Source organism: Emys orbicularis, chromosome 21 (genome assembly GCF_028017835.1).
Source record: "Emys orbicularis isolate rEmyOrb1 chromosome 21, rEmyOrb1.hap1, whole genome shotgun sequence".
In the NCBI taxonomy this organism is placed as follows: Eukaryota; Metazoa; Chordata; order Testudines; family Emydidae; genus Emys; species Emys orbicularis.
The window spans coordinates 9836864-9849213 of record NC_088703.1 but is presented as its reverse complement, the minus strand read 5'-3'; positions in this window follow the sequence as shown (position 1 = coordinate 9849213).

Genomic DNA, 12350 nt, shown 5'->3' with positions numbered 1-12350 from the left:
CCCACTCGACCTGCTGGGCACTGAGCAGGCCCATGACTGCTTGTGTAAGGGCTACCCCAGGGGAGGACAGGGTACAATACATAGCAAGTAGAAGATAAAGGGGTAAGAAACTGACCACAGGAACTCAAGAGATTTAAAGTCCTAGTCCTATAAGAACAGCTCAAGCAGTTAGCATAAGTATAGGCAGGGCCGGCTCTAACTTTTTTGCCGCCCCAGGCAAAAAAGAAGAGCGCCGCCCCGCCATAACACACACACCCCCAGCACCACCCCGCATCGCCGACACTCCCCCCCCAGCGCTGCGCCGCGCCGCCCTAACCCCCGGAGCACCGGACCGCTCAAACCCCCCAGCGCCGCGCCGTGCCGCCGACCCCACCCCCAGCGCCGTGCCGCACCGCCGAACCCCTCCCCCCAGCGCCGCGCCGGGCCTCTGAAACCCCCTCCCCCCTCCCTGGGTCACCCAACCCCACGGAATGCTGCGCCGGCCAACCCCCCCCCCCCCCCGAGCCCCGCGCTGGGCCAGCCAACCCCCCCCCCCCGGAGTGCCGCGCCGGGCCACCCAACCCCCCCGGAGCTCCTCGCCGGGCCACCCAAACCCCCACCCCCACCCCGAGCACCGGGCCGGGCCGCCCAAACCCCCGAGCACCACGCCTCGCTGGGCCGGCCAAACCCCCGGAGCGCCAGGCCGCGCCACCGAATCCCCTACTCCCCCCAGCGCTGTGCCGCCGAAACACCCCCCGCGCTGCCCGGCCAAAACAAAAAACAAAAACAAAAAAACCCACCGCGAGAGCCCACCGCCACCCCAACATTGGCCGCCCCTTCTAAGGTGCCGCCCCAAGCACGTGCTTGGTCGGCTGTGCCTGGAGCCAGCCCTGAGTATAAGGCCTTGTACCCTGAGCAGGAGGAGATGTTCAATAAATTAGCATAAATAAGTAAATAACAGTGACCTTAAGTCACAAGATGGCATGAAACTGTGTTTATTGTTTTGTAATAATCACAAGTGTTGCAAACTGACCATAGGTAACTGCAAGAAGGTTGTTTGTGCCAGTTTAGGGTATTTTTGGAGAGGAATATCAGCAGACGCTCAACTGCAGGTACCCACAGTAATCCAACGGATGCATATGTTAATGAGTATAAACTAATTAACCTATAGGATAAGGGCACCATGATACAATGAGGCTGAGGAAGTGTAGATATGGCAAATGAGGGAAGAGCTATGCACACAGCTGCATGAGGACCATCATGGCCTATGAAACATCTGGTCTCAGGTACAGCCCTTGGAGTTCTTCATCGGCACGTCAGAGTCGGACCAGGATCTGTCTCCACTCTTGGAGCTCTCCCCAAGGACAGAGCGAGTACACACCTGCGGTGGGGCGGGCGGTCCTTACGGGGCTGTATTACATCCCTTGACACATTTGGGTTGTTTTATGTATTGGACCAATCACTGTAGTGATAAAACTTTTCCAGTTACAGAGGGTCTTCCCTGAGTGCGAGCATCGTTGTCATGCCCCATGGGGCTCCCAAAGCAGTGACTCTCATAATGTCTTGGGACAGGAATTTACCATATCACAGAGTGCTAGCGGGGGAATCCACGTTAATAATCTGATCAATAGCTAACCTGTAGATCAGGCAACAGCAGCACCAGCCCATGCTGAGAGGTCCGAGTCTCATAGTCCTGCAGAGCAGCTGGGATCTGGAGCTCCTTCCTGTGCCTGATTAGCCAGAGGCTGATCTGCTCCATACAGACTGTGCCCCCACCCCACAGACCCAGCTGAGCATTGACTCACACCAGCCGTCCCATGGGCTGGGGCTGACACAGCAGCGAGGGATTGGCTGGACTCAGGAAAGTCCTGGCCACACCCCCTTACATCAGGCCACGCCCCCATCCCAGCAGCTGGGACGGGGGACAGGTGAAGGAGCAGGCAGAGCAGCTCTTTGCACAGAATCCCTGCACTGAGGTGACCCTGCTGGGACCAGCTGCACCCGCTTTAGGGTCACTCTGGGGCTGCCAGGTGCAGGGCAAAGCACCCCCATAGGGGGCAGTCTGGCCTAGTGACTCTGCATCAGCATTGCCTAGGACACGGTGTAGGGGATGCAGGTGCCGCTCTCCCAGCCGCCCGGCTGTGCTGAGTGCCTGACGTAGAAGAGGCCGCAGCAGATGGGTGATGGGAAGGTCTCTGTGTCACGGGAGCAGCCTCTGGGTCTGTGTTGTTAAAAATACTCCTCAGCGCCGTGGTACAAAAAAGCTATGAGCTGCTAGCGAAGCCGGGCCCGCAGGGGCGGGGGGAGCAGCTTCTGCACTGGAGATGCCTCTGGTAATACAGTGACCACAGCCCAGGGGCGGCCTGCGGCCGGGTCTCTGTGTTTCTGCATTGCACCAGCAGCACGTGTCTCTAGAGTTGCACAAACTCGCTTCCTGACCACAGCTCAGGCTGGGCTTATTTATAGGTGGCTTGTGGCTTTGCTCTTTCTTCCTGCCATTTCTTCTCATGTTATATGTTCTCTTCTCAATCCTGACACTCAGCGTCCTGCTGTCCCAGCCCTGGGCTCCTACCCACCCACAGCTCTGCCGGTGCCCCTCGGATTCTGGTTTCACATTCTCAAGTCTCCTCCACTGGAGACCCTCAGTCTTGGAACGAAACACACTTGGCAGTGCTGCTGTTACTGCTGGTGTGTGGTTTTGCCCTGGCAATCAATGTGTGTAAAGTGCAGTGTCCCCTGTGTGTGTCTTTCAATGCTTAACACAATGATTGGAATCTGAAAACCCTTAGCCAAGGGGTCTGTTTTTTTAAAACAAAACCTGAACTCCAAGTCCTGCCAGTTCAGAGGAGACCTCTAAAGTGACTCCACTTCCCCCCAGTGTCCATCAATCTGCAGCTGACAAAACGCTCTAACAACTAAACGCCATTGGGAGGGGTTCTGGTGAGAGCATTGCTATTAGTCAGCACGAAATCTAGCTCCAAAACTAGGGAGTAAATCTTGGCCCCACTAAAATCAACAGGAGTTTTGCCCTTGACTTCAATGGGATCAGGATTTGACCCAAGTGTGACCCAACTGTGATTGCTCCATATTGGGGGCACTGTGTTCCCAGCTGGCCTCTGAGGCTTCATCATAGTGTGGCCCTTTGGAAAGTGATGGCAGGTCTCGGGGCTATGCAGGTCGGTTTCTTATTGGAGGAGAATTCAGAGATGTCAACTTTGGATGGAGCCTTAGTGCAGTTTGTTTAGTTACACTCTATACACCAGTCCTAGAACAGAGATGGCCATAAATGGCACACAGACAAACCCTTCTTTCAGGGATCTCAGCTCAACACCAGTGCCTGGTTTCCAGGGACCAGCTTCTCTCCAACAATCAAAGATGTAGAAAGATGAAGGCAAAGGGCAAACTCTCCTGCCACTTGCCACAGCTCACCCCAAAGTAATGTGCATCACAAAGCTGACAACAATATAGCACGTCCTCAATGACTGCGTACAGCTTGCATGCAAAAGAACTTGTCATACTATGTAGTGTCACCACCTGGTGACTGCTGCCAAAACAGCATCATGAAAATAACTCTGGTTTTATAGTCCATATTTTGATCCTACAGTAAAAATTTCTCAGCATCTCCCCTGTTAACACCCAGCCCCAAATTTCTATTTATTTACAAAACATGAGCCCCCTCCCAAAATCAAAGCAAAGAACCCTCCTCCCAGCTAAAGCAGGTGCCATAACTCTGAGAGTCCCTGTCTTTGATACAATGCCAGCTCAGTAGCACCCGTCTGCCATCAGATGGCAGTAGGTTAGATGCATTTATAAGAAGTAGCATCTGCTGCATGTGCATGTTCTATTAAAGGCATCAAAATGTCCTGCTCTCTCTTCACTCCCCCCCTTCACTCTCCCCATAGACATCCATATGGGTCAGGTGTTGCCCCTCCTGAGATAAATCCCCATTAGACTTGCTTTGCTGCAATCTAGGGGCACATCTGCATGCAGCCCTGCCAGTGTATTATAACCCCAGCTGCCCTGGTTATGGACAAGGTGGTAATGACTTTCCCACACTGCACAATCAGGAGCGACGCGGTGCAGTCAGAACCCGCGGCAGGAGTAGCTTCCAAAGCAGCTTTGTTGTAAATCTGTTTTTCAGGTGTTTGTAGCTTCACTCAGAGTTCGCCTGTGGGGGTGAAAATTACCAGGCTTGTCCACTGCCCAGAGATAAAAGTTTGAGCAAAACCAGCTGATCTGCTTTGGAGCGGGAGGGAAATGGAAAAATGCACATTCCCCAATGATCAAACCATTCTCGCTGCCATTATTTGAGCTGCACCATAGACACAGGGCCAGGGTTTCCACAGTGCGCTGCTCCCAGGGAGGCACCTGAGTGGAGCTCACTGGGGGGACTGGCCCCAAATGGCTGGCGCTTGAGCTGCAGTTTGGTCTGGAAATAGTCACCTCTCCAGTATCAAATCCCACAGCCTCAGAGCTCAGTCTAGAGAAGCTAACATGAGCCAATATCACAGCCTATGGCCTGAGAGTTGGGCTCACAGGGGCTGGTTTGATCCAGCAAAGGGGCCCAAAGAGTTCAAGGAGTTAACATGGCTCAGTCACTCTCCAATGTTAAACAGTGACAGGGTCACATCAGCATGTTAACTCTTTGGGCCCATACATTCCATCAAAATTAATACACCACTTTGGGCACCCCTGTATAAGTGGCTGTAGCAGTGAAGCTTGCTTCTTCCAGTTCTTCCCTCAGACAGCATTGTGGCTGCCATCCCTTTCTTTAAAAGATCCCCAAAGTGTGTGAAGGGCAGCATAGCCCACCCCCTCATTGTTTTGTTCACCAATTAGGCTTTGTTCCTCCCCCCTTCACAGCTGCTGCTTCTCCTTCCCTGCTGCTGGAGTCCCAGCGATGCTGCCTGCTTTGCAGACCATGCGCTGAGTCGGGGGGGAGAGGCAGAGGCAAGCTGTGGAACCCCAGCATCAGGGAAGATGAAGCTGCCCCATGTGGAGGGGAGGGGCTCAGTCAGCAACCAGTCACCCTGCTGCTTCCTCCCTCACCGCTCTGCATGGACACAGGGGCTTTGCATGGACACAGGGAGAGTGCCGCTACCAGGGGGAGTGCTGCCTCCTTGTTGCTAGGCATCCCCACCAGAGGCGTGCTGAGAAATGGGGGGGGGGGGCACGTAACCCCCCCCAGAACATTTCATTTGTGCTCCCCCATGAGCCACAGTTACATGTCGCCTCTGTAGGTAATGCACATTGGAAAACAAAATCACAACTTTACATACAAAATGATGGGGTCTATATTAGCTGTGATCACTCAAGAAAGAGATCTTGGAGTCACTGTGGATAGTTCTCTAAAACATCTGCTCAATGTGCAGCAGCAGTCAAAAAAGCTAACGGAATGTTAGGAACCATTAGGAAAGGGATAGATCGCAAGACAGAAAATTTCATAATGCCACTGTATAAATTTATGATATGACCACATCTTGAATACTGTGTGCAGTTCTGGTTGCCCCACCTCAAAAAAGCTACATTAGAATTGTAAAAGGTGCAGAGAAGGGCAACAAAATTGAATAAGGGTATGGAACAGCTTCCATATGCGTGGAGATTAAAAAGAGTGGGACTTTTCATCTTGGAAAAGAGATGAGTAAAATGGGATATGATAGAGGTCTATAAAACTGTGAACGATGTGGGGAAAGTGAATAAGGCGGTGTTATTTATTCCTTTACATAACACAAGAACCAAGAATCACCCAATTAAATTAATAGGCAGCAAGTTTAAAACAAACAAAAGGAAGTATTTCTTCATACAATGTACAGTCAACCTTTGGAACTTGTTGCCAGGGGATGTTGTGAAGGCCAAAACTGTAACGGGGTTCAAACAAAAAACAAACAAAAAAGCAGATACATTTCTGGAGGATAGGTCTATCAATGGTTATTGGCCAAGATAGTTTGGGATGCAATCCCATGCACTGGGTGTCCCTAGCCTCTTCTTTCCAGAAGCTGGGAGTGGACGACAAAGGATAGATCGCGCGTTAATTGCCTGTTCTGTTCATTCCCTTTGAAGGACCAGGCATTGGCCATTGTTGGAAGACAAGATACTGGGCTAGATGGACCCATTCGTCTCACCCAGTATGGCCGTTCTCATATTCTTATCCAACAGACCTGATATCCGACACACCAATTTTGATTAATTAATTTCCCATCCCACACGTCTCCCGCTTATCAAGCATGATCTTAATACAGTCCCTGAATTATATCACTAGGCCGTTTTATTTGGTCTAATTCTGTCTTCCTGTCTCCCCTTTTCAGCTTTTCCCATCAACCTTTCTTGTGGCACTGCATAAACGTTTATCCTCTTTCCCAAAGTTGGGCCCATATTAGGATAAATTGGTAGGCCCAGTTATTACTACAGGGATCTGATCAGGGCTGGCTCCAGCGTTTTTGCCACCCCAAGTGGCGGGGCGGGGGGGGAAAGCTGCGATTGGCGGCACTTCGGCAGCAGCTCTACCGCCGCCGCTTCATTCCTCAGCCGGAATTCAGTGGCAGGTCCTTCCCTCCGAGAGGGACTGAGGGACCTGCCTCCAAATTGCCGCCGAAGAGAGGGACGTGCCGTCCCTTTACGTTGGCCGCCCTAAGCGCCTGCTTTCTGCGCTGGTGCCTGGAGCCGGCCCTGGATCTGATCCTGGATCAGACCAGCCCTTCAGAATGCAGCTCCCAGTCTTTGGGGTTCTCTGAGGCTTTGTGGTCTGATACAGAAAAAATCAGTCTGTATGAAAATTGAAATGCTGGGAGTTTAGCTCAGAGAGGCTGGTCTGATCCAGTACCCAAACCCCCAACGCTCAGAGCTTGGGGACAGCCGAGAGCCTGCCCAGCACTTGTGAGAGAAGAGCTCAGAGAGCAGCTTCCAACCACGCAAGAGAGCGAGTATCCCCCTGGCCGCAGCCAGGCCCATCGCAGACACAGCCCTACCTTAGCAAAGAGTCTGTGGCTTTTCATACCTTAATCTTAGGGCCAAGATACAGAGTAGAGAGCGCCTGCCGCTTTTCTGCTCCCTGCTTCCTGCAGATCAGAAGGGGAGAGGTCAGATCAGAGAGTCACGGAGACGTCTCTCACTGAGACTCTGAGGAGCAGAGACAGGCCTTCTCTGCAGCATCACCAGACCATGCCGTTATCACCACGTCCCCTGAGCATCCCGACACTGGGCCTCTGTCTTCTCTGTGAGTATGGCCAGCATTGGCCGGGTTTAGCTGGAAGGGTGAGATCATGGGGCAGAGAATTGTTTGCTTAATTAGTGTCCGATCTTGTGATGTGCCGAGCCCTCTGGTGATGTGCTGTGTGGACCTGAAAGTGCCAACACTGCACGGGATGGGATCAGAGCTTGCCACCTCACACCAAAGCTTCCCAGAGATTTAATAACAGCAATTGCATGTTTAATTAGCACCACCTGACTCAGGGTTAAGGACTATGGAAATCGCTGGTTAGATTCCAGCGCTGAACCTCAGCAATGAGGTCGTTGCGTCACCCCAAAATGCTCTGTCGTTTTCTAAGGGCTGCACCCTGGCCCTGAGCCCACACACACCACCCTGCACTCACACCCCAAAGCTGCCAGTGTGGTTGTGTTTGCCACCTTCACACCCACAGCATGTCACATAGGGGTGCAGAAGTCTGTGGGCACAACACTGGGGCTCCCATCCCTGCCAACGAACCCTCCAGATTTGCACCATCCCACTCACTGCACACACAAAAGGTACTAGCCCGTGCAAGCTGGCTGGGCTGGACACAGAAGTGGATGCACATTTGCACACTGAGATGCTGTTTTGCACACTCAGATTCAGGTATAAATATTGGCATGCACAGAATCACTGGTTCAAGATTATAGACGTTTTGTTTGATGAAACCTAAACTGGAGATGACATCCAGGGAGGGAAAATGCTACATAAAGCAACAGAGAGTCCTGTGGCACCTTTAAGACTAACAGATGTATTGGAGCATAAGCTTTCGTGGGTGAATGCCCACTTCGTCGGATGCATGTAATCAGTCTTAAAGGTGCCACAGGACTCTCTGTTGCTTTTTACAGATCAAGACTAACATGGCTATCCCTCTGATACTTGACAAAATGCTACATGTTCACCTTGCACAACGGGTACAAACAGCAGAACTGCCACATACACAGCCAAATGTGATTAGATTTTATGGGGTAACGATGGAATTTACCTGAGATTTGAAAAGGCCCAGCTTAAATTAACTAAAATAGCAATTAATAATTTATTATTATGATCATTAACAGTACTGGAAGGCTTGTCCATGATTGGGACTTTAGAGACGAGGGATGAATTCCCTGCTCTGCCACAAAGTTCCTGGGTGACCTTGGGCCAGGCACTTAGCCTCTCCGTACAATGAGGATACCAGCTCTGCCTGCTGCACAGGGTGTTCTGTGAATTGCTCTTTGCTGATATTTATAGTGAATGCAAAATATGCCGAGCTAAAGAGCTGAGGATCAGGAGACAAACCTGCATTCAGCCTCCCACTGACTCTCCTAGCTATGTTTCCCCAGCACGTATGTGCTCATGGGCCTGATCCTGCACATTGCTTTGCTGCTACAGGCCCTGATGCCTGCACGGAGCCCATTCAAGTCAAGGGATGCCAATGTGAGTGGAAGGGACTGATCATTGGCCTGCAGGATCAGGGCTATGGACATGTCAACCCTGGCCCTGGTCCCACTGAAATAAATGGGAGAGCTCTCAGTGACCCCAATAGTGCAGGATCTGGCCCATAACACGACATGGGGTCAGGGTTGGCTGTTTGCCTAACCCATCTCCAGCAGATCTCTGGCATGCTCACACCAGCCTTCAGTCAGGGGTCTGGGGTCCAGCGAGCTCTACATGCTGGTACAGGGAGCCGTTCCTTATCCGCACTCAGACTGAAATGCACCAGCTAACCCTGGACTTCTCCCCGGGCAAATAACAAGTTACAGACTGTGGGCCAGATCCCCAGCTGGTGTAAATGCACCTGGCTCCATTGCTCCAACAGGGGCAGATTACTAGCTGGGATCCTCCAGGGGCGATTCACACTGGGAGCTGGACACCGAGCTGCACTGTGAAAATCCCCCCAGTGCTGAGAGGAAATTGTCTCCAGGGAACTTACCAGCAAATTCATTCCGACTCTGGCGAGGGGATAAACCCAGGAGCGGAACGTGGCCCATTGTTATTCTGGGATTGAATTTCTCTCTACTGGCTGGGGCTAGATTTGCCTGGGCCCGCGAAGGCCAGAGACTCTCACTTTCCTTTAGAGGATGTTACTGTATTTCCAGCTCCAGTCACTATAATTCCCCGTTCCAGCTCCCCTCCTGCACTGAAACCCCTTTGTGTTTATTTCACAGACTCCCTTGTCTTGAGCCAGGAAATCTGCAGCTCTCCAGGTGAGTGACTGGTCCCTGTAAGCGCAGGTCAGATCCCCAGCTGGTGAAAATCAGTCCCGCTCCACTGCAGAAAATGCAGCTTTGCTGATTGACACCAGAGGGGGATATGGCCCCAGATGTTTAATACTGGTGTGTTTGCTCCCCAGGCTCTCTCCCCGCCCCGCGGCTGTTCCTTAACAGGCTGTCTGCCCGCCAAGGGGACACGGCCATGCTGTCGTGTTTAGTCCCTTGTGGCATCCCAGTGACCCGCATTGTCTTCTGCAAAGATGGGAAGGAGATTTCTGTCCAGCCCAAGGGAGGAAACTCACACGTCCATGACTCACCCTACACAGTGTCCAAGGAGAGCACAGGGGCCTTTTCCTGCCTCTACCAACTCAAGGATGACAATAACCTGGAGAACAATTCTCTCCCCAGTGACCCCCGGTACCTGCAAGTGGCCGGTAATGCACTGCACTAATGGTGGGCTTGGTGCGGAGGGGTCAGGGAGCTGGAACGGGCTGGGGTAACACCGTGATATCTAGAGTGAAGATGTAAAACTTCCCTCTCCTTCCCCGACATTTCCCAGGTGAGACCTCTGTCTCTGGGGCAATGGTTACATGTTTTTAGTGAGGAGGAACCATCCTCTCATCATGGTGAGGAAGAGCAGGTTTTCCCCACTAATTAAAAGACAAAATATTGCGATCTTCTCTGAGGGGCAGAGTGTGAAAATGGACAAACCATCACACAGATATTCAGCAGGTTTATTGTCATCATGGTCTACTTTACTAAAACCATCATGAAATACAAGTACGGAACAGAGCAGCACGACTAACTGATTTTTTGGCTCACTGGCTATTTCAAAAAATTGGGAGGGGGGAATTGTTTCAGATTGACTTGAAAACAATTTTTTTCAAAGTTTTCAGTGAATCAAAAAGTTGAAAAAACCCTGCTTGAGGCTGCCATTCTATACCTCACTGGTATGAGGCTTTTGGCGTTTGAAGTGATGTGTAATCGCTGTGTATCTGCCCCACAGATGGTGACGGCTCTGGAGAGGGGACATTGCTCCAAGGTAAATGGTTTTGCTCCGTGCTGTGGGATTTCCATGTAGGAAAGCGGGAGGGCTGGGCTGGGATTATGAGGGGAGCACATGCCAATCTCAGTGGGGAGGCTTTACCCCACCGCATGTGCCTGAGCGGGGGGCAGGGGGAGCGGGCAGGAGGCTGAAGGGGCTCACCTCTGTTGGGGTAATGTACAATGTCCAGGCAGCCCCACATGCCACTATCGGCTCTCCAGGAGGGCGGGGAGTGCTATGTCCCCGTGCTGTGGCTGGCAGTTTGGAAGGAGCTGGGCTCTTATTCAATGATGAAGGAGGTCACAGCTGTGCAGAGCCTGGCGGGGGCAGAGATGGGGGTTCGGATTCCACAGGCAGCAGAGCCAGGAGATAAACGAACTAGCCAGTTCTCCTATCGCAGAGCCCCTAGCGATTGCCTGGATGTGTGTCCCTGTGACAGGGGCCTAGGGAGGTGCCCAGCAATGGCAGGGTTCAGGTGGGCTCTGGCTTTGTGATGTAGCATCAGGCACCAACTTATGGCCAGGCAGTCAGTGGCTGCCAGGCTGTGATCCTGCCCTGTGCCGGTCAGCAGCAGACCATGGTAGGGTTACCATACGTCCGGGTTTTCCTGGACATGACCTCTCTTTTGGTCCTCCCTTATTTCTGCACTGCTCTGAAGGCAATGCTATGCCCGCTGCAGGGCCCCGCCCCCTCCCCATTCAAAGCAGAAAGAAACTGTGTACCTTCCCTCCTCCTTCAGCTCCCCCTTCCCCCAGTAATGTCCTGTATTTGGGAACTTGAAATGTGGTAACCCTAGACCATGGTGTCAGTGCTGCCCCTTGGAAATGGCTCCATGGCACAGGTGAGGGGCCAACCCCAGCTGCACCTGCTTTGGTGCTGGGTACAAAGTGGCAAAGAACTAGTGCTGAGTGAGATCCCTGCGGGGTTAGGAACCAGGCATCAGGCCTCTAAACAGCTGGGCTTGTGGGTCATTCACAGGCTCCCCGACGTATCATGGCCAGGTGCAATGTCCCCTGTGCAGAAGGGCCAGCGCTCGGCAGAGGCCCCTCCAGACAGGCTGTGAGCAGGACTCATGTTGCAAGTTCACCTCCACCCTCAGACCGCTCACCCTGCTCCATCCCCTGTCTCAGGGCCTGCTATCCTGCTCTGGGTCTGGATCCTCCGCTCTGCCCTGGTCCTGCTCCTGCTGGCATCTGCCCCGATCATCACCTGCATCCTGAGGAAAAGACCCATCACTCCGTACGATCCGGAAGGCTCTGGGTGGAATGGCAGGGAGGAAGAAGAAGGAGAGGTGACCGATGGCTCTGGGTGTCCCGCCTGTCCTGGGCAGGTTGGAGGGTCGGCTGGGATTACAGAGAGGTCTGTGGGTTATGCCATTGTGCAGAAACATGTCCATGAGACTCAGGGGGAGTAACTGATTGATCAGACTTGGGGAGGTCCCTGATAAATGTGGGACACCAAGCAGCCCCCGTAGGTTCCCCTGCCATGGGATATGAGCGTTAGCTTAACTCCAGACCCACCCATTTCCCCCTCTTCCCTGGCTGATGCCTAGGCCAGCTCCTGCTCTCTGTGCCTGTATCCTAGTGCGGCTGTGGTGAGCACGGCCCATCTCCTCACACTACCCTGCCCTTCAGTCACACCGGTGTGTGTGTGTGTAAAACCAGAAGAACCCCATGGCCTGCAGCAGCTTTACTCTGGGGTCACGCACGTGTCACCAGGCCAGGATCCAGCCCCTGTGTTTGAGCAGAGACATATTTGCTTAATAAAGGTTTAATTTTCACTCCTGCTGAGCCTGGCTTGGGGCGAGGGAGCCGGATCCAGCAGGCCGGAGCTGTGGGCCTTGCGCCGGTACCACACAGACAAAAGGGAGCGCTGTGAGCTCACAGTGATAACGGGAATTTTCACA